This window comes from Eubalaena glacialis, chromosome 2, assembly GCF_028564815.1.
Source record: "Eubalaena glacialis isolate mEubGla1 chromosome 2, mEubGla1.1.hap2.+ XY, whole genome shotgun sequence".
In the NCBI taxonomy this organism is placed as follows: Eukaryota; Metazoa; Chordata; class Mammalia; order Artiodactyla; family Balaenidae; genus Eubalaena; species Eubalaena glacialis.
Window position 1 is genome coordinate 11,846,877 of NC_083717.1, and position 27,319 is coordinate 11,874,195.

A 27,319-nucleotide genomic window follows, 5' to 3' on the forward strand; every position below is an offset into this window, starting at 1 on the left:
AAAAATATTAAAAGCAGCAAGGGAAAAACAACAAATAACATACAAGGGAATCCCCATAAGGTTAACAGCTGATCTTTCAGCAGAAACTCTGCAAGCCAGAAGGGAGTGGCAGGACATATTTAAAGTGATGAAAGGGGAAAATCTACAACAAACATTACTCTACCCAGCAAGGATCTCATTCAGATTCGACAGAGATATTAAAACATTTACAGACAAGCAAAAGCCAAGAGAATTCAGCACCACCAAACCAGCTTTACAACAAATGCTACATGAACTTCTCTAGGCAGGAAACACAAGAGAGGGGAAAGACCTACAATAACAAACCCAAAACAATTAAGAAAATGGTAATAGGAACATAAATATCGATAATTACCTTAAATGTAAATGGATTAAATGCTCCCACCAAAAGACACAGACTGGCTGAATGGATACAAAAACAAGACCCGTATAAATGCTGTCTACAAGAGACCCAATTCAGACCTAGGGACACATACAGACTGAAAGTGAGGAGATGGAAAAAGATATTGCATGCAAATGGAAATCAAAAGAAAGCTGGAGTAGCAATTCTCATATCAGACAAAATAGACTTTAAAATAAAGACTATTACAAGAGACAAAGAAGGATACTACATAATGATCAAGGGATCAATCCAAGAAGAAGATATAACAACTGTAAATATTTATGGACCCAACATAGGAGCACCTCAATACATAAGGCAAATGCTAACAGCCATAAAAAGGGAAATCGACAGTGACACAATAATAGTAGGGGACTTTAACAACCCACTTTCACCAATGGACAGATCATCCAAAATGAAAATAAATAAGGAAACACAAGCTTTAAATAATACATTAAACAAGATGGACTTAATTGATAGATAGGACAGTCCCTTCAAAAACAACAGAATACACTTTCTTCTCAAGTGCTCATGGAACATTCTCCAGGATAGATCACATCTTGGGTCACAAATCAAGCCTTGGTAAATCTAAGAAAACTGAAATCGTATCAAGTATCCTTTTCAACCACAATGCTATGAAACTAGATATCAATTACAGGAAAAAATGTGTAAAAAATACAAACACATGGAGGCTAAACAATACACTACTTAATAACCAAGAGATCACTGAAGAAATCAAAGAGGAAATTAAAAAACACCTAGAAACAAATGGCAATGAAAACACGACAACCCAAAACCTATGGGATGCAGCAAAAGCAGTTCTAAGAGGGAAGATTATAGCAATACAATCCTACCTCAAGAAACAAGAAACATCTCAAATAAACAACCTAACCTTACACCTAAAGTAATTTGAGAAAGAAGAACAAAAAACCCCAATGTTAGCAGAAGGAAAGAAATCATAAAGATCAGATCAGAAATAAATGATAAAGAAATGAAGGAAACAAGAGCAAAGATTAATAAAACTAAAAGCTGGTTCTTTGAGAAGATAAACAAAATTGATAAACCATTAGCCAGACTCACCAAGAAAAAAAGGGAGAAGACTCAAATCAATAGAATTAGAAATGAAAAAGGAGAAGTAACCACTGACACTGCAGAAATACAAAGGATCATGAGAGATTACTACAAGCAACTATATGCCAATAAAATGGACAACCTGGAAGAAATGGACAAACTCTTAAAAAAGCACAACCTTGCAAGACTGAACCAGGAAGAAATAGAAAATGTAAACAGACAAATCACAAGCACTGAAATTGAGACTGTGATCAAAAATCTTCCAACAAACAAAAGCTTAGGACTAGACGGCTTCGCAGGCCAATTCTATCAAACATTTAGAGAAGAGCTAACACCTATCCTTCTCAAACTCTTCCACGATATAGCAGAGGGAGGAACACTCCCAAACTCACTCTATGAGACCAGCATCACCCTGATACCAAAACCAGACAAAGATGTCACAAAGAAAGAAAACTACAGGCCAATATCACTGATGAACATAGATGCAAAAATCCTCAACAAAATACTAGCAAACAGAATCCAACAGCACATTAAAAGGATCATACACCATGATCAAGTGGGGTTACCCCAGGAATGCAAGGATTCTTCAATATACGCAAATCAATGAATGTGATACACCATATTAACAAATTGAAGGAGAAAAACCATATGACCATCTCAATAGATACAGAAAAAGCTTTCGACAAAATTCAACACCGATTTATGATAAAAACCCTCCAGAAAGTAGGCATAGAGGGAACTTACCTCAACATAACAAAGGCCATATATGACAAACCCACAGCCAACGTCGTTCTCGATGGTGAAAAACTGAAACCATTTCCACTAAGATCAGGAACAAGACAAGGTTGCCTACTGTCACCACTATTATTCAACATAGTTTTGGAAGTTTTAGCCACAGCAATCAGAGAAGAAAAAGAAATAAAAGGAATCCAAATCAGAAAAGAAGGAGTAAAGCTGTCACTGTTTGCAGATGACATGATACTATACATAAAGAATCCTAAATACTCTACCAGAAAACTACTGGAGCTAAGCAATGAATTTGGTAAAGTAGCAGGATACAAAATTAATGCACAGAAATCTCTTGCATTCCTATACACTAATGATGGAAAATCTGAAAGAGAAATTAAGGAAACACTCCCATTTACCACTGCAACAAAAAGAAAAAGATACCTAGGAATAAACCTACCTAAGGAGACAAAAGATCTGTAGGCAGAAAACTATAAGACACAAGATGTAAAGATGATACAAACAGATGGAGAGATATATCATGTTCTTGGATTGGAAGAATCAACATTGTGAAAATGACTGTACTACCCAAAGCAATCTACAGATTCAATGCAATCCCTATCAAACTACCACTGGCATTTTTCACAGAACTAGAACAAAAAATTTCACAATTTGTATGGAAACACAAACGACTCCGAATAGCCAAAGCAATCTTGAGAAAGAAAAACGGAGCTGGAGGAATCAGACTCCCTGACTTCAGACTATACTACAAAGCTACAGTAATCAACACAGTATGGTACTCGCACGAAAACAGAAATACAGATCACTGGAACAGGATAGAAAGCCCATAGATAAGCCCATGCTCATATGGTCACCTTATTTTTGATAAAGGAGGCAAGAATATACAATGGAGAAAAGACAGCCTCTTCAATAAGTGGTGCTGGGAAAACTGGTCAGCTACTTGCAAAAGAATGAAATTAGAACACTCCCTAACACCATACACACAAATAAACTCAAAGTGGATTAAAGACCTAAATGTAAGGTCAGACACTATAAGACTCTTAGAGGAAAACATAGGCAGAACACTCTATGACATAAATCACAGCAAGATCCTTTTTGACCCACCTCCTACAGAAATGGAAATAAAAACACAAATATACAAATGGGACCTAATGAAACTTAAAAGCTTTTGCACAGCAAAGGAAACCATAAACAAGATGAAAAGACAATCCTCAGAATGGGAGAAAATATTTGCAAACGAAGCAACTGACAAAGGATCAATCTCCAAAATTTACAAGCAGCTCATGCAGCTCAATATGAAAAAAACAAACAACCCAATCCAAAAATGGGCAGAAGACCTAAATCGACATTTCTCCAAAGAAGACATACAGATTGCCAACAAACACATAAAAGGTTGCTCAACATCACTAGTCATTAGAGAAATGCAAATCAAAACTACAATGAGGTATATCACACCAGTCACACCAGTCAGAATGGCCATCGTCAACAGATCTACAAACAATAAATGCTGGAGAGGGTGTGGAGAAAAGGGAACCCTCTTGCACTGTTGGTGGGAATGTAAATTGATACAGCCACTCTGGAGAACAGTAAGGAGGTTCCTTAAAAAACTAAAAATAGAACTACCATACGACCCAGCAATCCCACTACTGGGCATATACCCTGAGAAAACCATAATTCAAAAAGTCATGTACCACAATGTTCATTGCAGTTCTATTTACAATAGCCAGGACATGGAAGCAACTCAAGTGTCCATCGACAGATGAATGGATAAAGAAGATGTGGCACATATATACAATGGAGTATTAGCCATAAAAAGAAACAAAACTGAGTTATTTGTAGTGAGGTGGATGGACCTAGAGTCTGTCAGACAGAGTGAAGTAAGTCAGAAAAAGAAAAACAAATACCATATGCTAACACATATATATGGAATGTAAAAAAAAAAACGTTATGAAGAACCTAGGGGCAGAACATGAATAAAGACGCAGACGTAGAGAATGGACTTGAGGACATGGGGAGGGGGAGGGGGAAGGGTAAGCTGGGACGAAGTGAGAGAGTGGCATGGACTTACATCTACTACGAAACGTAAAATAGATAGCTAGTGGGAAGCAGCTGCATAGCACAGGGAGATCAGCTCAGTGCTTTGTGACCACCTAGAGGGGTGGGATAGGGAGGGTGGGAGGGAGACGCAAGAGGGAGGAGATATGGGGATATATGTATATGTATAGCTGATTCACTTTGTTATGAAGCAGAAACTAACACACCATTGTAAAGCAATTATACTCCAATAAAGATGTTAAAAAAAAAAAAAGGAACTACCAAGATGTCAGTAGTTGGAGCAGAGGGATGAGAACAGGGTAGCATAAGATGATGCCAGATGGCGGATAAACTTGAACTCATCCAGATGGTGGATGGCCTGTACTTTGAACAGATGATGGGTCATGAAGCACATGGAGCAGAGGAGTGATGTGATGTGACTCAGGGGTTGGGATGACCACTCAGGTTGCTCTATGGAGATTGTTGGTGGCAAGAGAGAAAGCAGGAGAACCAGTTAGGAGGCTACTGCAATAGGCCTAGCAAGAAGTGGTGGTGGACTAGGGGCAAAAGGAGGTAAAAAGTGGTCAGGTTCTAGATACATTTTGAAGGTGAGCTGATAGCTCACGATTTATCTGCCCACAGTGGTTTTAAGAAATATTGATACTTAATAATGTTCCCAACTATGTAGTACTTACTATGGTTCAGGCATTACACTGAGCAATTAACATAAACTAATTTGTTCCTTACAATAACACTGCGAAGTAGGTTCTACTTCTATTCCCATTTACAGATGAGGAAATTGAGGCAAAGAGTAGTGAGGTAATTTGACCAGCATAACATAGTGGTAGATGATGGAGCTGGGTTGTGAACCCGAGCAATCTGGCTTCAGAGTCTGTGCTTTAAGTATATGCTATCTGACTTCTCAAGGTTAATGTATAAGAGAATTAATAACTATGTTGACCAGGTGAACCTTATTGAATCAAAAAATTGAGAAAAAATATTTTAATGGCCATTCATTAAAAAATTAAGAGTCTCAAACAAAAATTTCAGAAATACCTTTTTATCTTTTGTTAAGAAAAAGATAAACAGGGACTTCCCTGATGGTGTAGTGGTTAAGAATCCACCTGCCAATGCAGGGGACACGGGTTCGAGCCCTGGTCCGGGAAGATCTCACATGCTGTGGAGCAACTAAGCCCGCGCGCCACAACTACTAAAGCCCTAGAGCCCGTGCTCCGCAACAAGAGAAGCCACCACAATGAGAAGCCCGCACACCGCAATGAAGAGTAGCCCCTGCTCACCACGACTAGAGAAAGCCCACGCACAGCAACAAAGACCCAACGCAGCCAAAAATAAATAATAAAGAAATAAAGAAAAACAATTAAAAGAAAAAAGAAAAAGATAAACCAATTGTCAGTGGAGCCACTTTTCATAGGTCCACTTGGATAAGGCAGAGCTCCCTGGTCACTCTTCATGCCCATGGCCATGTGAATGGTGAGTGCTGTTAAGATTGCACTGGGGCTTCCCTGGTGGCGCAGTGGTTGAGAATCTGCCTGCTAATGCAGGGGACATGGGTTCGAGCCCTGGTCTGGGAAGATCCCACATGCCACAGAGCAACTGGGCCCATGAGCCACAATTACTGAGCCTGCGCGTCTGGAGCCTGTTCTCCGCAACAGGAGAGGCCGCGATAGTGTAGGGCCCGCCCACCGTGATGAAGAGTGGCCCCCGCTTGCCGCAACTAGAGAAAGCCCTCTCACAGAAACGAAGACCCAACACAGACAAAAATAAATAAATAAAATAAAATTAAAAAAAAAAAATCCCTTATGAAAAGATTGCACTGAAGGTGACCCTTTGGAAAAGCACTGACTCTAAAACGGGGCTGGACATGAAGAATCAGAGCACTAGGGCCATGGCTGCCTGTCTTTTGGGGAATTCTTTCTTTCTGGTACTTTCCTTTTGTTTTTGCCTTGTTAAAAGAGTAGCTATCTTCACTTTATCAAGCGCACAACATAAACCAATGGTCCCCTTTTTAAATTATCACTAAGAATTTCTGGAAAATTTTCTGCTTTTCATAACCATCTCTCTAGTGCCAGTCTTTTTCTGAGATCTCCTGGGAAATGGTCAAGATTTTACAGATGAGGAAATTGAAGCCTAAGGAGGCAAGATTTGCCCAAGGTCTCTGAGTTGTTCCATAACAGAGCTGGGATCAGAATGTTCCTGATGTTTTCATAGACGGCAGTGAGCTCAGCCCGTGACAGGTGTTTCTGTTGTTCCATCAGATAAAACTGTTGTGGAAGAGCTGGGCACACACATTCTGAAGTCTGTGCTCAAAGAGGTGGGTGATCATCCATGTTTTCAGAGTCTAAGGCTACATTTTGCTTAATGTTCTCTTTGGGTTTAACTTCAAGACTTCCTGCCAGTGCAGAAATCTGTACACATTAAGGAAAGTTGGATGGTTCAATAATACACCTGATTATAATTCTAACTTCAGGAAGCAACACATTTCAAATCTTTTCCCAGTACATTTGCTAGAGTCATCCTAAGTACAACAGATGAGGCATAAAATCTTTTATGAGCCAGTAAATAGAAGCTTCTGCTGAACAATGTTTCAAGTAAGATCAAAGTACTCCTTCTTTTCAGTCCTATAAAATGGAGAGCTTTATTTAGCCATTTATTCCAGGCTAAAAGAAGGAGAAAAAGTTTGCTAGATCAAAGATGAATCTTCAGGTTTCTTTTATTCACACCTGTCAACAAACAGGAGAAACTAAGCCCTAACACCTCTTTCCTAAGGACCCATTATCAACCCGTGTGTGTGTGTGTATGCGTGCTCGTGCATGTGTGTGTGTTCTCACCACATGCTCTGTGAATATATGTGTGTGTGAAAATGTATCTTAGAACACTTGGGCTTCAAGATCACTTTAGCATCAGGAGAAACAGAAACAAGATTTACAAATGGGAAATTAACCAATAGTTCGATAGACTTGTGGTTTTCTTTGATCTTCAAAATACCACCTCCTAGAAAAGGGAACCCTCCTACACTGTTGGTAGGAATGTAAGTTAGTACAGCCATTATGGAAAACAGTATTGAGGTTCCTCAGGAAACTAAAATTAGAATTGCCATATGATCCAGCAATCCCACTCCTGGGCATATAGCCAGACAAAACTATAATTCAAAAAGATACATGCACCCCTATGTTCACAGCAGCACTATTCACAAGAGCCAAGACATGGAAACAACCTAAACGTCCATCAACAGATGAATGGATAAAAAAGATCTGGTACATATATACAATGGAATATTACTCAGCCATAAAAAAGAATGAAGTAATGCCATTTGCAGCAACATGGATGGACCTACAAACTATCATACTAAGTGAAGTTAAGTCAGAAAGACAAATACCATATGATATCACTTATGGAACCTAAAATATGACACAAATGAACCTATCTATGAAACAGAAACAGAATGGACATAGAGAAGAGACTGGTGCTTGCCAAGAGGGAGTGGGGGGGGAGAGGGATGGATTGGGAGTTTGGGATTAACAGATGCAAATTGGTATATACAGAATGGATAAACAGCAAGGTCCTACTGTATAGCACAGGGAACTATATTCAGTATCCTCTGATAAACCATAATGGAAAAGAATATAAAAAATAAGGTATATATATGTAGAACTGAGTCACTTTGCTGTACAGCATTAACACAACATTGTAAATCAACTATATTTCAATTAAAAATTAAATTAAATTTAAAAAATCACCTTTTTCTCATCCACACAGGATAAGATTTAAAAATTATATTTCTATGCTCATAGCTTTACTGAGAAAACATTAAATTCGAATGTTAATTGATGCTATTTATTCTTCCAGGTAACACAACTAGTTGAAGTATGGGCTCCTGAGATACCCAGCTTCACAAGGACTGTTTAGCACTGACAAAGGAAAAGGGAAGACATGAAAGTTTTCTATATTTTTTGGGGGGGAGAAATATTTTTTAAATACATTTCTTTCTTTCCTTCCTTCCTTCCTTCCTTCTTTCCTTTTGGCTGCGTTGGGTCTTCGTTGCTGTGCGCGGGCTTTCTCTAGTTGTGGCGAGCGGGGCTACTCTTTGTTGTGGTGAGCAGGCTTCCCATTGCGGTGGTTTCTCTTGTTGCGGAGCACGGGCTCTAGGCACATGGGCTTCAGTAGTTGTGGCACGTGGGCTCAGTAGTTGTGGCACGCGGGCTTAGTTGCTCCGCGGCATGTGGGATCTTCCCGGACCAGGGGTTGAACCCATGTCCCCTGCATTGGCAGGCAGATTCTTAACCACTGTGCCACCAGGGAAGTCCTGAAAGCTTTCTATTTTGCAGTAAGTTTTTGCCCATAGTTTGAAAGCTTTCTGTTTTTCCCATAATTTAGAGATGATTCATATTTCATTCCATAAGAAGTCAAAATATTTCACCTTCAAAACGCTGCAAGCATTCTCTTTAGAAAATTAACTTATTTCAATATTCGTCATGCCCAGGAGGGCATAGTGGAGTTATAAGAACAAAGGCTTAGGCATCAGAGAGCCCAGGGTTCAAATCCTGGCTTTGCCACTTCCTGCTATGACCTTTCGTATATGTCATTCACCCCCATTTAGGCTCTGCTTCATCAATGAAAAGGGGATAAAACGACCTTCTTTCAAAATTATGATAAGAACTAGTGACGTTAGTAGGTTTCCAGACACACAGCAGATACTCAGTAAGTGATTTTAGTATGAATTAAAATAGCATTGTTGGTTTAGATGCTGTCCTACCTTTTCATCACAAAGACACTTCAAATATTTGGTTTTCTGTCCTCTTAGACAACAGGAAGCTTTCAGAATGCGTTTACTCTGATCACGCTCTCTGGTCTTACCTTGTTTCTCTCCGGTATTTTTATTTTATTCTGCTTTTAACTCCCTTAAAGAATTCATTGGGATTGACGCTTATTTACAGTTTTCTGGAAAACACGACTACCAATTTATTTTTCTCACCATCACTTCACATACTCTGCTTCTTCCTCCTAGGTTTATTATACTTCTTAGTAAATTTTTTTTCATTTTTTCATTTTGAAATAATTACAGATTCACAGAAAGTTGGAAAGAAATATACAGGGAGGTCCCACGCACCCTTCCCCTGCTTCCACCAATGATGACATCTTGTATAATAACAAAACTAGGCCATTGACGTTGGAACCACCCACAGAGCTTACTCAGATTTACACGTGTGTGTAATTCTATGAAATTTAACTCTGTGTAACTACTACCCCAATCACAATACATAATTGTATCATCGTAACAAGTCCCCCTCATGCTACCCCTTTACAGAAACCCCTTAACCCCTGGCAACTACTAATTTGTTCCCCATTTGTATAATTTTATTTAAATAGTGTTTTATATAAATGGAATAGTACCTTTAGAAATTGGTGCTTCCCCCCCCCGCCCCACAGACACTGAATAATTCCCTTCAGGTACATCCAAGATGTTGCAAGAATCAACAGTTTGTCCCTTTTTATGGCAGCAGTATTCCATGGTATGGAGGTACTGCATTTTACTTACTATTCGCCCACTGAAGGACATTTGCGTAGTTTCCAGCTGTTGGTATTACAAACAAAGCTGCTGTTAACATCCATGTACAAGTTTCTTAGTGAATATAAGTATTCATTTTCCTGAGATAAAAACCAAATACTGTAATTGCTGAGTCATACTATAAGTCCATTTTTAGTTTTAAAAGAAACTGTAAAACTGTTTTCCAGAGTGACTGTACCATTTTACACTCCCACCAGCAATGTATGAGTGACCCAGTTTATCTGCATCCTTGTTAACACTTGGTGTTATCATTATTTTAAATTTCAACCACTCTGACATATGTGTAGTGGTATCTCTGCACTATATTTAAATCTGCACTTCCCAAAAAGCTAATGATGAACATATTTCCATGTCCTTATTTACTATCCGTACATCCTTTCCAGTTGAAATGTCTCTTACCATATTTTGTCCATTTTCTAATTGGATTGTTTGATTTTTTACTGTTGAGTTTGAGTTCTTTGTATATTTTAAATATTAGTCCTTTGTCAGTTACATGACTACAGATATTTTTCTCCCAGACTGTAGCTTACATTTTCATCTTAACAGGGTCCATTTTTTTGTACACTTTTTTGGATAAGGTCTATTTTAGTTTTTCTTTTTATGGATTGTGCTTTTGGTGTCACGTCTAAGAACTCTTCAGAAAGCTCCAAGTCCTGAATAACATCTCTTACCTTTTTCTAAAGGTTTTTATAGTTTTACATATTAAATTAAAGTCCATGATCTATTTTGAGTTAATTTTTGTACAAGTGTGGGAATTAGGTTAAAGTTCTCTTTTCTGCCTGTGGATGTCCAATTGATCCAGTATCACTTGTTGAAAAAAGCTGTCTTTCTTTCATTGAATTGCTTTTGCAATTTTGTCAAAAATCAGTTCAGCATAATTTTATGGGTGTATTTCTGGGTTCTCTATTCTGTTTCCTTGACCTATGTGTCTACCCCCCTGCTAATACGGTACAGTCTTGATTTCTATAGCTCTATGGTAAGGCTTGAAATCAGGTAGATTGAGCTCTCCCATTCTATTCTTCTTTGTCAAAATTGTCTTAGCTATTCTAAATATTCTATAAAAGGCTCCTTTGCCTTTTTATATAAATTTCAGAATAAGCTTGTTTATGTTTCAAAAAAAATCCTGCTGTGATTTTAATAGGAATTGTTTTAAACCTATAGATCAATTTGGGGAAAACAGACATCTTTACTTTGCTGAGGCTTCCAATCGATGAAAACAGTGTCTCTTCACTTATTAGGTCTTTGATTACTTTCCTCAGCATATTGTAATTTTCAGCATACAGATCCTATCCATGTTTTGTTAGATTTATACTTAATATTTAATTTTCTTCAGAGCAATTGTGAATGCTATTATGCCTTTTATTTTAGCTTCCAGGTGTTTGCTGTTAGTATACAGAAATGCAATTGAGTTTGTATGTTAATCCTGGATCCTGTGACCTTGCTGAACTCACTTATTCTACAAGAGGGTTGTTGTCATTGTTGTTGTTTTGGTACATTCTTTGGGATTTTCTATGTAGATAACATTACTTGGAAACAGACAGTTTTATATTTTCTTTTCCAAATGGCGTGCTTTTTATTCCTTTTTCTTGTCTGCTGAACTGGCTAGAACTTCCCGAATTATGATGAATAAGAGTCGTGAGGTTGGACATTCCTGCCTTGTTCCCAGACTTACAGGGAAAGCTTTCAGTCTCTCGTTATTAAGTATGATGTTAGCAGTAGGTTTTTTTTTGTAGATGCTCTTTATGATGTGAGAAAGTTCCCCTCCATTCCTAGTTTGCTAGGAGTTTTTTAAAAACCATGTATGGGTATTGGTTTTTTCAAATGCTTTTTATGTGCCAGTTGATATAATCATATGATTTCTTCTCCTTTAGCCTGTTGATATGGTAGATTACAGTGATTGTATTTCAAACACTGAACCAGCCTTGCATACCTGGAATAAATCCCACTCAGTGGTGATGTATTTTTTTAATACATTTTTGGATCTGATTTGCTAATATTTTGTTGAGGATTTTTGTGTGAAATACATATGCTACTATTTCTTTCAGCCAGAGCCTGTGAATGCTAAATACTCTTAATCCATTTACCTGAAAATGTCTTCTTTTTGCCCTCACTCTTAAGTAATAATTTTGCCGGTTAAAGAAATATTCATTAAAAGTCATATTTTCCCCAGGCTTTTGGAGATATTATTCCACTGTTTTCTGACTTCTTCTTGCTTTCTCTTTTCAGTATAGTGGTTTAGCATATGGGCTCTGCAGACAGACTGCCAGGGTTCAGATCCTGGTTTTGCTGTACCATGTGTTAGATTTGCATATCTGGCATAGAGTGAGTGCTTAGTAAATATTAGCTGCTATGGTGATTTCTTATATGTAAGCCTCCTTCATTAGACCCCCTGCATGGCAGGGATCCTTCTTACTCTAATTTCAAAACACCTACAGAATCCAAATTCTTCTCACCGCTTCCACTGCTAACCTTCTCATCTCCCCACATTATGCCAAGACTCCTAACTGGTCTTCGCAACATGTGCCCAGACTCCCTTTAGTCTATTCCAAACCCAGCAGCCACAATACAATCTTTAAAATGGGAGCGATGCCACTGCTCATAATTCTGCAATATAGCCATTCCCATTACGATGAGGACAGCACAGCCCAAGCCTTTGCTGTTGTCAAAGCCCTATACTGTTCGGCTCCCGTGGCTTCTCCAACCTCATTCCCTACTCCTCTGTTACAGAGTGACTCCAAGCACAGTGGTCTCCTTGCTGTTCCTTGAATGATCTTGGTGTGCCCTTGCTCAAAGTCTTTGCATTGGCCGATCCCTCTGCTTGGAATTCTCCTCCCCCAGACATCTGTGCGGCTCACATCTTCATGTGCTCTGGATCATGGCTCACGTGCCACTTTCTCAGTGATGCTCTCCCTGTCCATCCTTTTCAAAATGACAACTCTAACACCCTCATCTCTTCAGCACTCCCTATACCCCTGCCCCTATTTTATTTTTCTCTTTAGTATTTATACCATCTATTCTCTATTTTATTTGTTTATCCTCCGCCTCTCCCAACAGAATAGAAGCTCTAGAAGATCAGAGGGTTGTGACTCTTCTGTTGATTGCACCCAGAGCTGTCTTAGTAGGAACTCAGTAAGTATTTGTTAAAAGAATGATTTTCTTTCTTCCTACCTAATACAGCACCATGTGTATTGCAGGTATTTAAAATGTACTCAATTAATATGTTAAATTGAACTCTTTTACTCTTAAAAAGGTTCCTATATTACTTGACTCTTTTTATGAAGGCAAATGAAAGCATATGAAAGAACGCTGCTCTAGAATCATGCAAAACCAAGGGAACTCTCTCCTCCAGGAAAGTCTTCAGCACTGGCCTCGTCCATCTGCCTCTGCCTTGTCAGTACAAAAAGCAGTACCAATACCTGGGTGCTAACTGACCATGACTGGGGCCAGGGTTCCCCTGGGGCAGACAAGGGCAGGACGCTGGTGGGGGGAACACCTGATCTGAGGAAACTGGGACATGGTAGAGAGAGGCATGAAGTCTTGTGAAAAGTCCAGCTACCTTTCCATTGTTGGCTCTACCGACATTTCCAAGTGTGTCAAGCTGGGTGATGAGGTGGAAGATAAAGGTAGTTCACCGATCACATAGGGATCAAATGCGCAGAGCAGAGGGCAAGACAGCCCTAGCCTAGCAGGCTGGCTCTACAGCTTGCTGCAGGAGGATGTGCATCCCCATACTTCTTGCGAGGGTCCTGCCAGTCACGTGAGCTGGAACTAAATACTCTAGTTCAAGGACGTGAACCAGGCCAGACATTTAAGGCCTCCATATTTTCCTGCCAAAGTATGAGGACTACTTTCCATCCCCTACTGTGAACCGATTAAAGCGCCCTCATGTGGTACTACATTGTAATGACACGTTAAAATCTTTCCTAGGGCACAATATTACCCTGAATCAGTGATCCCCTGACCAGAAGCGCCAGCATCACCTAGGAACTAGCTAGAGCTGCAAATTCTTGGGTCTCACCCCAGATCCAGTGAACCATAAATGCAATAAGCAGAGCCAGACGTCTGTGTTGTAATAATATCTCGGCTAAAATTTGAGAACCACTGTCCCAAATGATGTGTCATGAGAAAGGATGCAAAAAGGATTGGCAGGGTGGGTGCCATCTTACTCAGGGGAGGGCTCTGGGATGAGGCCATTTGAGCTCAGCTCTGAATGAAGTGAGGAGGGGCCATGTAGACATGGGGGCCTGTGAATGGGGGCTGAATCCAGACAGAGAGAGCAGCATGGGTCTATTCCTGATGTGGCACAGCCAGGAGGCCAGTATGGCTGGGTGTATGCACAGTTTCATCTGTGTACTCTTTGATTTATGTATATTTTAAAGACCTTACATGGTTACCATGTGTCTTTAGTTTACTGAAAATTCCTTGAATACAAGAACCAGATTTCATATATTTTTTAAATAACTCACCATGACACCTTTAACAGTGCCAGGAACTGAACAGATTCTTAATAAATGCATAAATACATGAATGGAGAAAAAAATTGAGCAATAGGCAAAACTTGTGGAGGAAAAAAAATGAAGGATTTATTTTTATCATGTTTAGCTTTAATATTACTGGGAGACATTTAGCCAGAGACGTCTGAAAGCCAATTAACACCTTAGAAAAATTCTGAAAGTGGAAAGTTGGTGGGAATATCATTTTTAATGACATCACCAAACTTCTGAGACCTCAAACTCGGCATGATGACATTCGGAGCTTTTCTTGATGGAATCCAGTTAAGTCACTTAGATGTGAAGCAACTTTCATTTGCTAAATCTGAGGATGGGGTTGGGGAGATGTCAGACAGAAAAGTAGTCATGGAAGATGAATCTGTCCCAGGAGTTTAAAATTTTCCCTTGCAATGCTAAGAAACCAAGTTGATGCACTGAGCAAAGGTGGAAGAGGATAGAATAAAACTCAACTTAAAATAAACAGAAACCTTGACGAATCTAATTTTACTGTCTTGAAGAAAGAAATACTTTAAGTTTGTGACAACTGCCATAAACCTGACTGTCCCCTCATATGAGAAAGGAAGTAGGAGGAAAAGAGTGTCCTGAGTCTCTGTGTTAGTGTGCTGGGGCCGCCATAACAAACCCCCCGCAGACTGGGGGGCTTCACAACAGAAATCTATTCTCTCACTGTTCTGAAGGCTAGAAGTCTGAGACCAAGGTGTCAGCAGGATTGGTTTCTTCGGAGGCTTCTCTCCTTGGCTCATAGATGGCAGTCTTCCCCCTGTGTCCTCACATGGCCTTCCCTCTGCACCTGTCTGTGTCCTAACCTTCTCTTCTTATAAGGACACCAGTCCTATCGGATGAGGGCCCACCCTTGTGACCTCATTCTAACTTAATTACCTTTTTAAAGGCCTTTCTCCTAAGACAGTCACATTCTGAGGTACTAGGGGTTAGGACTTCAACATATGAACTTGGGAGGTGGGGGAATAGGGGAAGATACAGTTTGGCCAATAACAGCCCCTCAGAGAGTGGCTCAAACTGATAAGAAACTAAAGACCATCGTGGTGGCGCCTTGGCACTCACCTACTGTCATGCTCCAAAGCAGCTTCTGGAATGGAGACTGGACCTCATGCAGATAGGTGAGGTGCAGACAGGACCTCATCTCCAGACCCGAAGCCACTTAGCTGCAATCCCCTGTCACAGAGCTTACTTGAGAAATTCGATGGAAAATCACCAATTCCTTTGCCTAAGAAGATATACATCTACCCTCTAACAACACAGATGTGAATTTCCCTCTGTTCTTACACTCTGCCTGAAATAGAAGAAGCTGCCACAAATCTCAGTTTCCAGATGTCAGCAGGCAGCTCTCTGGAGGCCACGTTTAGGATGAGGGCACCAAGGATGGAATTTTACTTGGGTATATGACATAAAGCTGGCTTGCATCTTAATATTATTTTTAGCAGTTCATAGAATCATCTTTAAAAGCAGGTGCAAAAAATGTGTGCGAACTCTTATAGAATTAGATGCATGTAAAGGATTATGTTTTAAAGTCAGCTTTGAAAAAACAAACTAACTTGGCAAGAAACTCTTAAGGGTGCAATGAATTTTGCACTTACCAGAAAAAATAGCAAGGCATAATCAACAGATTTTAGGTAGAGTTTTTGAGGCAAAGGAAAACAACAGCAACTGGTAAATGAAATTTTTTTCCCCCAAAGTAGTTCAATGTCTCATCTCTTGTTCCAACCAAACTGTAGCAGAGTATATCAGCGTACATCATCTCAATCCAGATACTTTCAAGCTCATCCTTGGAGAGAGTATAGAGTAACAGCTGGTATTATTAGGAATTTGGAATTCGGGGAGAGATTTCTTCTTCAACTCTCTTTTTCCTTTCAAGCCTTCAGCCATGACATGCTTCTCAAATTTTCCTCTCTATCTGAAGTTACCCACCCTGATGAGATGATTAATAGCCAAGGGCCAACCACCTGGGGGGCCAGGTTAATTATCAAGACGGTATGAACTCTTTCCCTGTATCAGATTAGATCACTAGAAACCTACAGATTCCAAAAGACATAACCTCTAATAAGATGGTTTCATACTATGCCCTTGGATTTTGAAGTTTTAGACAAAGAAACTTTCCATAAAACAACTGTTAAATATAACTGTCTATTACATAATATGATGTCAACAACATTAAGATACAGGAGTTCTTGGATTATAATGTTCTAAATGGGCTGCTATAAACCTCTTCTTAAATCATGAAATTCATGGAGCTCATTACGTTTCTCCTTTTATCTTCTTTTTTTGTCTCGGTTGCAATTACAGCAATTATTCTTATCCTAATTTTCCTGGCACACATATCATGCCCAACTGCTACTTGTATTAATTCTTGTTTTAATGGTTCTTATATACTATTACTGTTTTAAGCCAAATCAAATCTATTTTGGATGTAGAGAAGTATATTTATACCTTATACAGATAAAACTTGCCTTACTTTCTTCTGTTGTCTTATGATACTTGATGAAGAGTTCTTTTTTGAATAAGGGTATTTTAACATCAGAAAAAAAAGCATAAACATTATCTAGATCTCTGGGTTTGAATGGGGTTTCATGACTGTGACAGAGAGAGAGAAATATTTCACACTGGCTTATAGGCAGATTGATTTTCTGAAATAGCTTAGGAAACTGAAGTCACCTTTCCAGCTATTTAGCCCTATAGCTCCACCTGCAGTTTAGAAATGTTTGCTGTTAAGTTTACAAAAAGGTGACCCGTGGTCCAGGTTTAGCAACACCCCAGCTGTAAAGGAGGGAACAGAAACAGTACACCCCAAGTCTTCTGCAAGTCTTTTCATTGGTACTCAGCCAACAGACGGTAAATTAATGGTGGCTTGGGGAGGGCTCCGACCCTTAGATTCCACCAAACCTTCTATTCACCTTCGTTGATGCTTTCCCTACCTGCACCCTGTCTGCAAAGCAATCCTCGAGATGTCGGTAAAGGGCACGGAACTCTGTAGGTACCACATTAACTGAATCATTTCCTCAAAGTCTGAGAAATCTGTCCTAAAGTTTCAACCCAGGAATGTTAATAGCAAGGGATTTCGAAAGACATCTGACTAACTTTATTTTTTAAAGTAAGTACAAACAAATCATGAGTCTACACAATCTTTTGCAAGAACATTCTTTCTTATGGGTGAATTTAAGAGCCAAGTGGGTAAACTTGGATAAGTACTCCCTTCTTTCAGAAAACCTCATATATGAAAATCCAAGCTTATAAAGGAAAATTGGGGGGTGATTACTTGTATCACAAAAACATGTTTTGCTATACCAGAGGATTTCTTGAAATATTCCTTTCAGTGGTTAATTCCCAGTCCCAAATCCATTTTTTCTCCCTTAGCTTAAAGATTGATTCACTTTTTAAAAAAATTACCTTTCAGGACATTCATGATATCAAGTGCAAAAAACCTAAGAGAATCTTCTTGACTCACCCGATATAGCCAAATAGAAGTACTCGAGGACTCCCGTTATTGAAAGGAAATTTCTTCAAAACTTCTCTCTTTCCTTATTCTCCAACGCCCCTTGGTCTACTTAATGTTTTTTACTGTGTGGGTGTTAGCAGTTCAGCATAGCTCATTTGCCAAATGAAATCTTATATGAAAGTACAACATTTATAGTAGAGAAAACTCCACAAAACTCCAGAGCTCTGAGGAACACAGTTGGGAAACCACACCTCCAGTTCATTCTCCAGTTCACTGCCAAGTCTCTAAAAGTCATCAGTCTGTATCTACCGCTACTTGCCATATTTTCTAGAACGTGAAGAAGGGGCAGGCACTACAACTTCTCAAAAACAGCAAATCAGACCCCATGTATCTGTCAGGGTTCAGTTGCAGACAACTGAACCAACTCCAGCTTTAAGCAAAAAAACAAACAAACAAAAAAACCCAAACAGATTTATTAAATGGCTTGTGGAATCGCTGAGCTGAAAGTTCACTGGAGAACTGGGACGTTGCAGAACCCGTTTGATGAGGAGGAAGCTTCCGGTCCAGAGTCACAGCCTGGACCACTGTGACTCCGCTTTGGAAGTCAGGAAACTTCTGGTCCTGCTGAAAAGCCAGACCACACCTGCGCCCTCGGAAGGAGAAAAATGGATGCCTGGCACCCTGACTTTCAACCCTATCAAGCGAGTGACTGCCTAGAGACCTCTCAGCAAATGATGCTAAAGAAAACACAAAGCCTCCACAAATGCCTTGGTCCCTACTTCCAGAACCCAGCGCATCTTCTATTCCAGAATGGGTCTACCTTCCAGCCTCCAAAGTAAAGGGAGGCACGCCAGAAGGAGATTGGAGTGGACCACGCCAGCCGGTCACCAAATCCTCCCACCCTGTCCATTGAGTTCCCAAGCTAGAGACGATCCTCTGACCTTTTCTTTGATTGCACCTTAAAAAGGTCAGGAAATGTGCCCCAAAGCTACTGACCTGCAATCAAACTCTCTTCTGTAAATTTTAGTTTTTATAATATTACATGTCAATCACTACTGGCACTTAGGAAAACAAATTCCATAAGTGCTTCACTTACTCTATAGAGCAATACACATCTTTCCATTTGTCTGAAATTCATTTCTTTCTTTAACTATCCTAGGGATAGCTCTTCATGCTCAATCTAATACGAGGCTCACAGTCTTTGCCCATAAACCTTCTTGGTTTTCCGCTTTACAGATGGACGTTTCCTCCATCTTTTTCTCTAACCTCCTACCCACTCTTCTGCACAGGAGGGGTGATTCTGACAACAGAGAACCTTCTGTTCCTTAAATACCCCCACCAGCAAATGGTCACCATCACTGTTACCACCTTGAAATAAAAGAACAGCCACGAAGAAGTGACACGCGTTGGGCAAGTTCTCCCTCAATTAGTCTAAAATCCTCCCGAGCCTTTTAAAATCATTCTTGCTTGTTGAGTCTGAGTGTTTAACAGGTAATTTGTTACAGAAATGGCAGCACCTCTGGCTGATGGGCTGGTAAGGGAGGTGTCTTTTCCAAAGCTAACCATTCAGAATACGGTCAGCCAAGGCATCTGGCTGCAGGGAGAAGGAAGTTGCTGTTCTTGTTTTCACATGAGTTTTATTTTCAAATTCCTGAGGGTACACAGAAGGGTGGGAACATCTTGTGGCTACCCTTTCCCCCGAGGCCGACCACAAAGAAGCCAGACAGCAGCCCCTGCCCGTGGTTGCATTCCAGACAGACATTTATAAGACAGCAATGATTAAAAGGAAACGACTCCATCATTAAGACCCAGACCTAATATCAGCGGGACAATTTTTCACGGAAATTATTTCTAAAACCCAAATCTACTGCAAAACTGTTTTTACTTTCTTTAGTAGACTTCCTTTCTCCTAATGGTCTCTCTTTTCACTGAAGAAAGAGGGAAGCAGAAATGGCATAAATTCCACTGAGAAGAATTTCATTTGGTCTCTGGATGGGGACCCCACCACTCTGTACAAGTGAAGATTTAGAGGTGATAGATTTTTGGAACCCCGTCACGTTATAAATCAGAGCCACTGATCAAATTCTTTCTTTACCTTTCTGCTTTGTAAATCTCCAAGAGTGACTAGTTGGTCCTCAGCATCAGAAAGATTTCTGGGTTTTGCTGTCATTTGGTCCTGCCTGAAGTGCCAGAATGAGAAGCTCACACCTTGCATGCAGGACAGCATCGGAGAAAGAATATTATATAGACACCAGCGATGTCTAACTTCTCTGTCTTAAACAGCAGCTTAGGGGTAAACCTTCTCTCTCTTGCACGGCTTCTAACAGCCTCTGTGCAATGCACCAAGCCCAACCTCCCCCTGCTCCTCCCTTTCTACTACGCCAAAGTAGTAGAAAGGAGGGATTATCCAAGTGGAAAAATGATTAAGCTGGCAGGTTTATCTCCAGGCACAGGCTGCCTAGAGTGACAGCAAGGTTGCATCCCCTCCAGGGAGCAGGAGTGGTTGGTGGATTGGTCCAGACGTGGCTCCCAGAGCTGGGGAATGGCTCCAGTGACACAATGCGTATGTGCAGAAGTGAAGCCTGGGAGCTGGGCTTTCCCAACTCTGCCCCTTCTGGGCTCTGTGGCTGGAGGTCACCCCATGAGATGTGAAGTCCCTGGGGTGACACACAGGCAGCTACTGGGGTGAGGAGAGTGAGGTACTCTCCTCGGGTGCAAAATTTAAGGCTCCTCCCCACCAAACTCAATAATCAAGATAAAATAATATTTTAATGAGACATTTTTAAAAATCAAAATTAATGCAATAACCCATGATGAACCAACTATTACCATTTTAAATAAACACAAGATCAACAGGACTTGGGGGGGAGATCCTAAAATTCTGTGGATTAAGATAAAAGAAGAGAGGGCAGAGGGCAGAGAGCAGAAGCAAGAAGAACTACAATTCTGCAGCCTGTGGAATGAAAACCACATTCACAGAAAGACAGACAAGATGAAAAGGCAGAGGGCTATGTACCAGATGAAGGAACAAGATAAAATCCCAGAAAAACAACTAAATGAAGTGGAGATAGGCAACCTTCTAGAAAAAGAATTCAGAATAATGATAGTGAAGATGATCCAAGACCTTGGCAAAAGGATGGAGGCAAAGATCGAGAAGACACAAGAAATGTTTAACAAAGACCTAGAAGAACTGAAGAACAAACAAACAGAGATGAACAATACAATAACTGAAATGAAAAATACACTAGAAGGAATCAATAGCAGAATAACTGAGGGAGAAGAATGGATAAGTGACCTGGAAGACAGAATGGTGGAATTCACTGCCGCAGAACAGAATAAAGAAAGAAGAATGAAAAGAAATGAAGACAGCCTAGGAGACCTCTGGGACACCATTAAACACACCAAGATTTGCAGTATAGGGGTCCCAGAAGGAGAAGAGGGCGAGAAGGGACCTGAGAAAATGTTTGAAGAGATTATAGTCGAAAACTTCTCTAAGACAGGAAAGGAAATAGCCACCCAAGTCCAGGAAGCTCAGAGAGTCCCAGGCAGGATAAACCCAAGGAGAAACACGCCAAGACACATAGTAATCAAACTGACAAAAATTAAAGGCAAAGAAAAATTATTAAAAGCAACAAGGGAAAAATGACAAATAACATACAAGGGAACTCCCATAAGGTTAACAGCTGATTTCTCAGCAGAAACCCTACAAGCCAGAAGGGAGTGGCATGATATATTTAAAGTGATGAAACGGAAGAATCTACAACCAAGATTACTCTACCCGGCAAGGATCTCATTCAGATTCAATGGAGAAATCAAAAGCTTTACAGATAAGCAAAAGCTAAGAGAATTTAGCACCACCAAACCAGCTCTACAACAAATGCTAAAGGAACTTCTCTATGCAGGAAACACAAGAGAAAGAAAGGACTTATAATAACAAACCCAAAACAATTAAGAAAATGGTCATAGGAACATACATATTGATAACTACCTTAAATGTAAATGGATTAAATGCTCCAACCAAAAGACACAGGCTCGCTGAATGGATACAAAAATAAGACCCATATATATGCTGTCTACAAGAAACCCACTTCAGACCTAGGGACACATACAGACTGAAAGTGAGGGCATGGAAAAAGATATTCCATGCAAATGGAAATCAAAAGAAAGCTGGAGTAGCTATACTCATATCAGATAAAAAGACTTTAAAATAAAGAATGTTACAAGAGACAAGGAAGGACACTACATAATGATCAAGGGATCAATCCAAGAAGAAGATAAAACAATTATAAATATATATGCACCCAACATAGGAGTACCTCAATACATAAGGCAAATGCTAACAGCTATAAAAGAGGAAATCGACAGTAATACAATAATAGTGGGGGACTTTACAGCAATACAATCCTACCTCAAGAAACAAGAAAAATCTCAAATAAACGATCTAACCTTACACCTAAAGGAACTAGAGAAAGAATAACAAACAAACAAACAAAAAACCCTGTTAGTAGAAGAAAAGAAATCACAAAGATCAGAGCAGAAATAAGCGAAATAGAAACAAAGAAAATAATAGCAAAGATCAATAAAACTAAAAGCTGGTTCTTTGAGAAGATAAACAAAATTGATAAACCTTTAGCCAGACTCATCAAGAAAAAGAGAGGACTCAAATCAATAAAATTAGAAATGAAAAAGGAGAAGTTACAATGGACACTGCAGAAATACAAAGCATCATAAAAGACTACTACAAGTAACTCTGTGCCGATAAAATGGACAACTTGGAAGAAATGGACAAATTCTTAGAAAGGTATAACCTTCCAAGACTGAACCAGGAGGAATAGGAAATATGAACAGACCAATCACAAGTAATGAAATTGATACTGTGATTAAAAATCTTCCAACAAACAGAAGTCCAGGACCACATGGTTTCACAGGTGAATTCTATCAAACATTTAGAGACGAGCTAACACCCATCCTTCTCAAACTCTTCCAAAAAATTGCAGAGGAAGGAACACTCCCAAACTCATTCTATGAGGCCACCATCACCCTGATACCAAAACCAGGCAAAGATACTACAAAAAGAGAAAATTACAGACCAATATCACTGACGAATATAGATGCTAAAATCCTCAACAAAATACTAGCAAACAGAATCCAACAACACATTAAAAGGATCATACACCACGATTAAGTGGGATTTATCCCAGGGATGCAAGGATTCTTCAATATATGCAAATCAATGAATGTGATACACCATACTAACAAACTGAAGAATAAAAACCATATGATCATCTCAATAGAAGCAGAAAAAGCTTTTCACAAAATTCGACACCCATTTATGATAAAAACTCTCCAGAAAGCGGGCATAGAGGGAACCTACCTCAATATAATAAAGGCCATATATGACAAACCCATAGCCAACATCATTCTCAATGGTGAAAAACCGAAAGCATTTCCTCTAAGATCACGAACAACACAAGGATGTCCACTCTCACCACTATTATTCAACCTAGTTTTGGGAGTCCTAGCCACGGCAATCAGAGAAGAAAGAGAAATAAAAGGCATACAAATTGGAAAAGAAGAAGTAAAACTGTCACTGTTTGCAGATGACATGATACTGTACATAGATAATCCTAAAGATGCCACCAGAAAACTACTAGAGCTAATCAATGAATTTGGTAAAGTTGCAGGATACAAAATTAATGCACAGAAATCTCTTGCATTCCGATACACTAACAATGAAAGATCAGAAAGAGAAATTAAGGAAACAATCCCACTCACCACTGAAACAAAAAGAATAAAATACTTAGTTATAAACCTACATAAGGAGGTAAAAGACCTGTACTCAGAAAACTTTAAGACACTGATGAAAGAAATTAAAGATGACACAAACAGATGGAGAGATATACCATGTTCTTGGATTGGAAGAATCAATATTGTGAAAATGACTCTACTACCCAAAGCAATCTACAGATTCAGTGCAATCCCTATCAAATTACCAATGGCATTTTTTACAGAACTAGCACAAAAAAATCTTAAACTCTGTATGGAGACACAAAAGACCCTGAATAGCCAAAGCAATCTTGAGGGAAAACAACAGAGCTGGAGGAATCAGACTCCCTGACTTCAGACTATACTACAAAGCTACAGTAATCAAGATGATATGGTACTGGCACAAAAACAGAAATATAGATCAATGGAACAGGATAGAAAGCCCAGGGATAAACCCATGCACCTATGGTCAACTAATCTGTGACAAAGGAGGCAAGGATATACAATGGAGAAAAGATAGTCTCTTCAATAAGTGGTGCTGGGAAAACTGGACAGCTACATGTAAAAGAATGAAATTAGAACACTCCCTAATACCATATACAAAAATAAACTAAAAATGGATTAAAGACCTAAATGTAAGACCGGACACTATAAAACTCTTAGAGGAAAACATAGGAAGAACGCTCTTTGACATATATCACAGCAAGATCTTTTTTGACCCACCTCCTAGAGTAATGGAAATAAAAAAAACAAACAAATGGGACCTAATGAAACTTAAAAGCTTTTGCAAAGCAAAGCAAACTATAAACAAGATGAAAAGACAACCCTCAGAATGGGAGAAAATATTTGCAAATGAATCAACAGACAAAGGATTAATCTCCAAAATATTTAAACAGCTCATGCAGCTCAATATTAAAAAAACAAACAACCCAGTCAAAAATTGGGCAGAAGACCTAAATAGACATCTCTCCAAAGAAGACATACAGATGGCCAAGAGGCACATGAAAAGCTGCTCAACATCACTAATTATTAGAGAAATGCAAATCAAAACTACAATGAGGTATCACCTCATACCAGTTAGAATGGGCATCATCAGAAATTCTACAAGCAAATGCTGGAGAGGGTGTGGAGAAAAGGGAACCCTGTTGCACTGTTGGTGGGAATGTAAAGTGATACAGCCACTATGGAGAACAGTATGGAGGTTCCTTAAAAAACTAAAAATAGAACTACCATATGACCCAGCAATCCCACTACTGGGCATATACCCAGAGAAAACCATAATTCAAAAGGACACATGTACCCCAATGTTCACTGCAGCTCTATTTACAATAGCCAGGTCAATGGAAGCAACCTAAATGCCCACTGACAAACGAATGGATAAAGAAGATGTGGTACATATATACAATGGAATATTACTCAGCCATAAAAAGGAACGAAATCAGGTCATTTGTAGAGATGTGGATGGACCTAGAGACTGTCATACAGAGTGAACTGAGTCAGAAAGAGAAAAACAAATATCGTATATTAACGCATATATGTGGAATCTAGAAAAATCGTACAGATGAACTGGTTTTCAAGGCAGAAATAGAGTCACAGATGTAGAGAACAAACACTAAGGGGGGAACGTGGCGGGGCAGGGGGGTGGGGAGTGATGGTGGTGGGATGAATTGGGAGATTGGGATTGACATATATACACTAATATGTATAAAATAGATAACTAATAAGAACCAGCTGTATAAAAAAAATAATAAAACTTTTAAAAAAGATAAAATGACATTGTACAGATCCCAAAGGAAACGCTGGCCTTCCAGGTGGCGCCAAGAGTGGATGTGCAGGAGGTCCCAGCTCAGTCTCCATCTGCAGCCTCTGAGGCCTGGGGTCCCGGCTGCGCTTTGCCACCGAGATGCTGGGGGACCCCGCTGCTCCCACTCCGGGGCTCTCTGGGGAGCCTGCTCTTCCCAGGAGCCCACGTCTGTGTGTTAAACACAGCCAGGCGCACGGGGATTTTCCCGAACACAAGGCTAGCAAGGCCCCTGGCAGGGAGATTGTGTTTAGATTCTCCCTGACTCACACTTTCCTGTTTATTTCCCATCCTGGCTCAACTGAATTATGCTGTGAAGGCCAGGTGCGGCCGCGAGGACATTCCCAAATCGGCCACAGAGAGGCGGTCAGGGGCAGCACCAAGCCGCCGGCCCAGGGCCAGCCTCATTTTCTGGCCCCAGCGCTCCCCTCACTGGGGCAAACTTCTCATTCCTCTCCTCTCCCTGTGTTCCTTTGTTTCTATCCACGAGTTGTGGAAATCACTGGCCAAAAACGTTCTCCTGGAGCTGGAAGAATAAGTACCTCCTATGCATTTCGAATCTGCTGTGACTCGCCAGAACTTCACAGCAAGGTGTGCTCAGCGTAAAGCAGCGTTTCACAGAAGTGCAGCCGCCCTCAGCAATTCCTAGGGCAAGGCTGCCATCAGCTCCTGCAGCCCCTGCACCCAGAGACTTGCTTCCTAAAGGCAGCCAGTATCTACCTGCATTGCCAACTGCACTTGGCTGTGGGGCAAATTCCTGCCTGCAAGACAGAGGGTCCATTATTCCACAGGCTCGCTGTTCCCCAGGTATGGAGAAGCGCACAGGCATTTGTTCTTATCTTTCATTCTACTTTGCAAAGCACAGGCTATCTTTACAGAGACCTGAACCTCATTCATTTCCTGCAAAGCACAGAGGAGAAATTCCACTCCTTGGCAGGCTCCTGTGCTCCTGCCTCAAGCATGAGCGGGGTTAAGAGAACACTAAGCTCTGTCGTCCAGATGGAAAGCCCCAGCCTGTGTCATCTTGACACTGCCCCAGCCCTGTATGCTCCCTGAGTGCACCACACCCCTGCAAGTCCCGTGCCTTCATTGGTAAATGGAGTTAATAGGAATTGGAGGGACTTCCCACTTCTGCCATTTAATTAACTCTGCAACCTCAAAAAACAGAAACCAGATTTTCTGGGGCTTTCATCTTTCATTTGTAAAATGACAACCCTGGATTATTAAACTAAGATGAAGTATACAAAGTTTAACGTTAAAAATTAATATCAGTAATACAAGTAAATAACAGGGGTTTTTTTTGTTTGCTTTTTTTGTTTTTGTTCAGAAGAGCTAGGACAATGTCTGAACCCAATCTGCTCTGGTTATCATGTGCAACCGAGGAAACAAAATCAGGATACCTCCCCACGTCCCTCTCTTTTCTTCTTCAAGTAAGGCATCTGCTCAGTTTTAAGAGGCAGAATTCAGCTCTCTTCTGCAGAGGCCAGACCCTGAAGCCTTCTGTGGGTTGACCCTGTTTCTGTCCCCTCTTTTTCCTGACCACAAACAGCTGAAAAACACAGGTACCGACTCAGAACCTTGAGATGGCAGGTTAAGCATATGAAACACCAGCACAATTTGCAAAAAGGTCTAAATCTTTATGGCCTGTACCTTTTGTTAAGGGGCTAGGAGGAAGAAAAAAAGCACAGCAAGATAGAAAGTGAATATCCGATATGAAAAAGCAAATGATAAGTGAAGGCAGAAGGACAGAATCCTGTTTTTCCTAAAAGCTTACTGAAAGACAAGGCTATGCCAAACTCTTGCCAAATCCCTCCACCGTTTCATGTGGCGGTAGAGAAAACAGCCCTGTGTTTCTGGCTTTCCTTACCAGTCATGGGGGTGTTGGCCATCTTGTACCTCTTCCTCCTGGAGTCATTCACGTCCTCTCCTGGACGGCCAGACAGTGGAGTGGGGC

At 40.2% G+C, this 27,319-nt stretch overlaps 1 protein-coding gene across 14 annotated transcripts in view; it reads right to left on the reverse strand.

Moving 5' to 3' along the window:
- The window catches only part of KIAA1217 (KIAA1217 ortholog), a 516,301-nt gene that overhangs the window by 162,772 nt on the left and 326,210 nt on the right, over window positions 1-27,319 (reverse strand). The window lies entirely within an intron of this gene.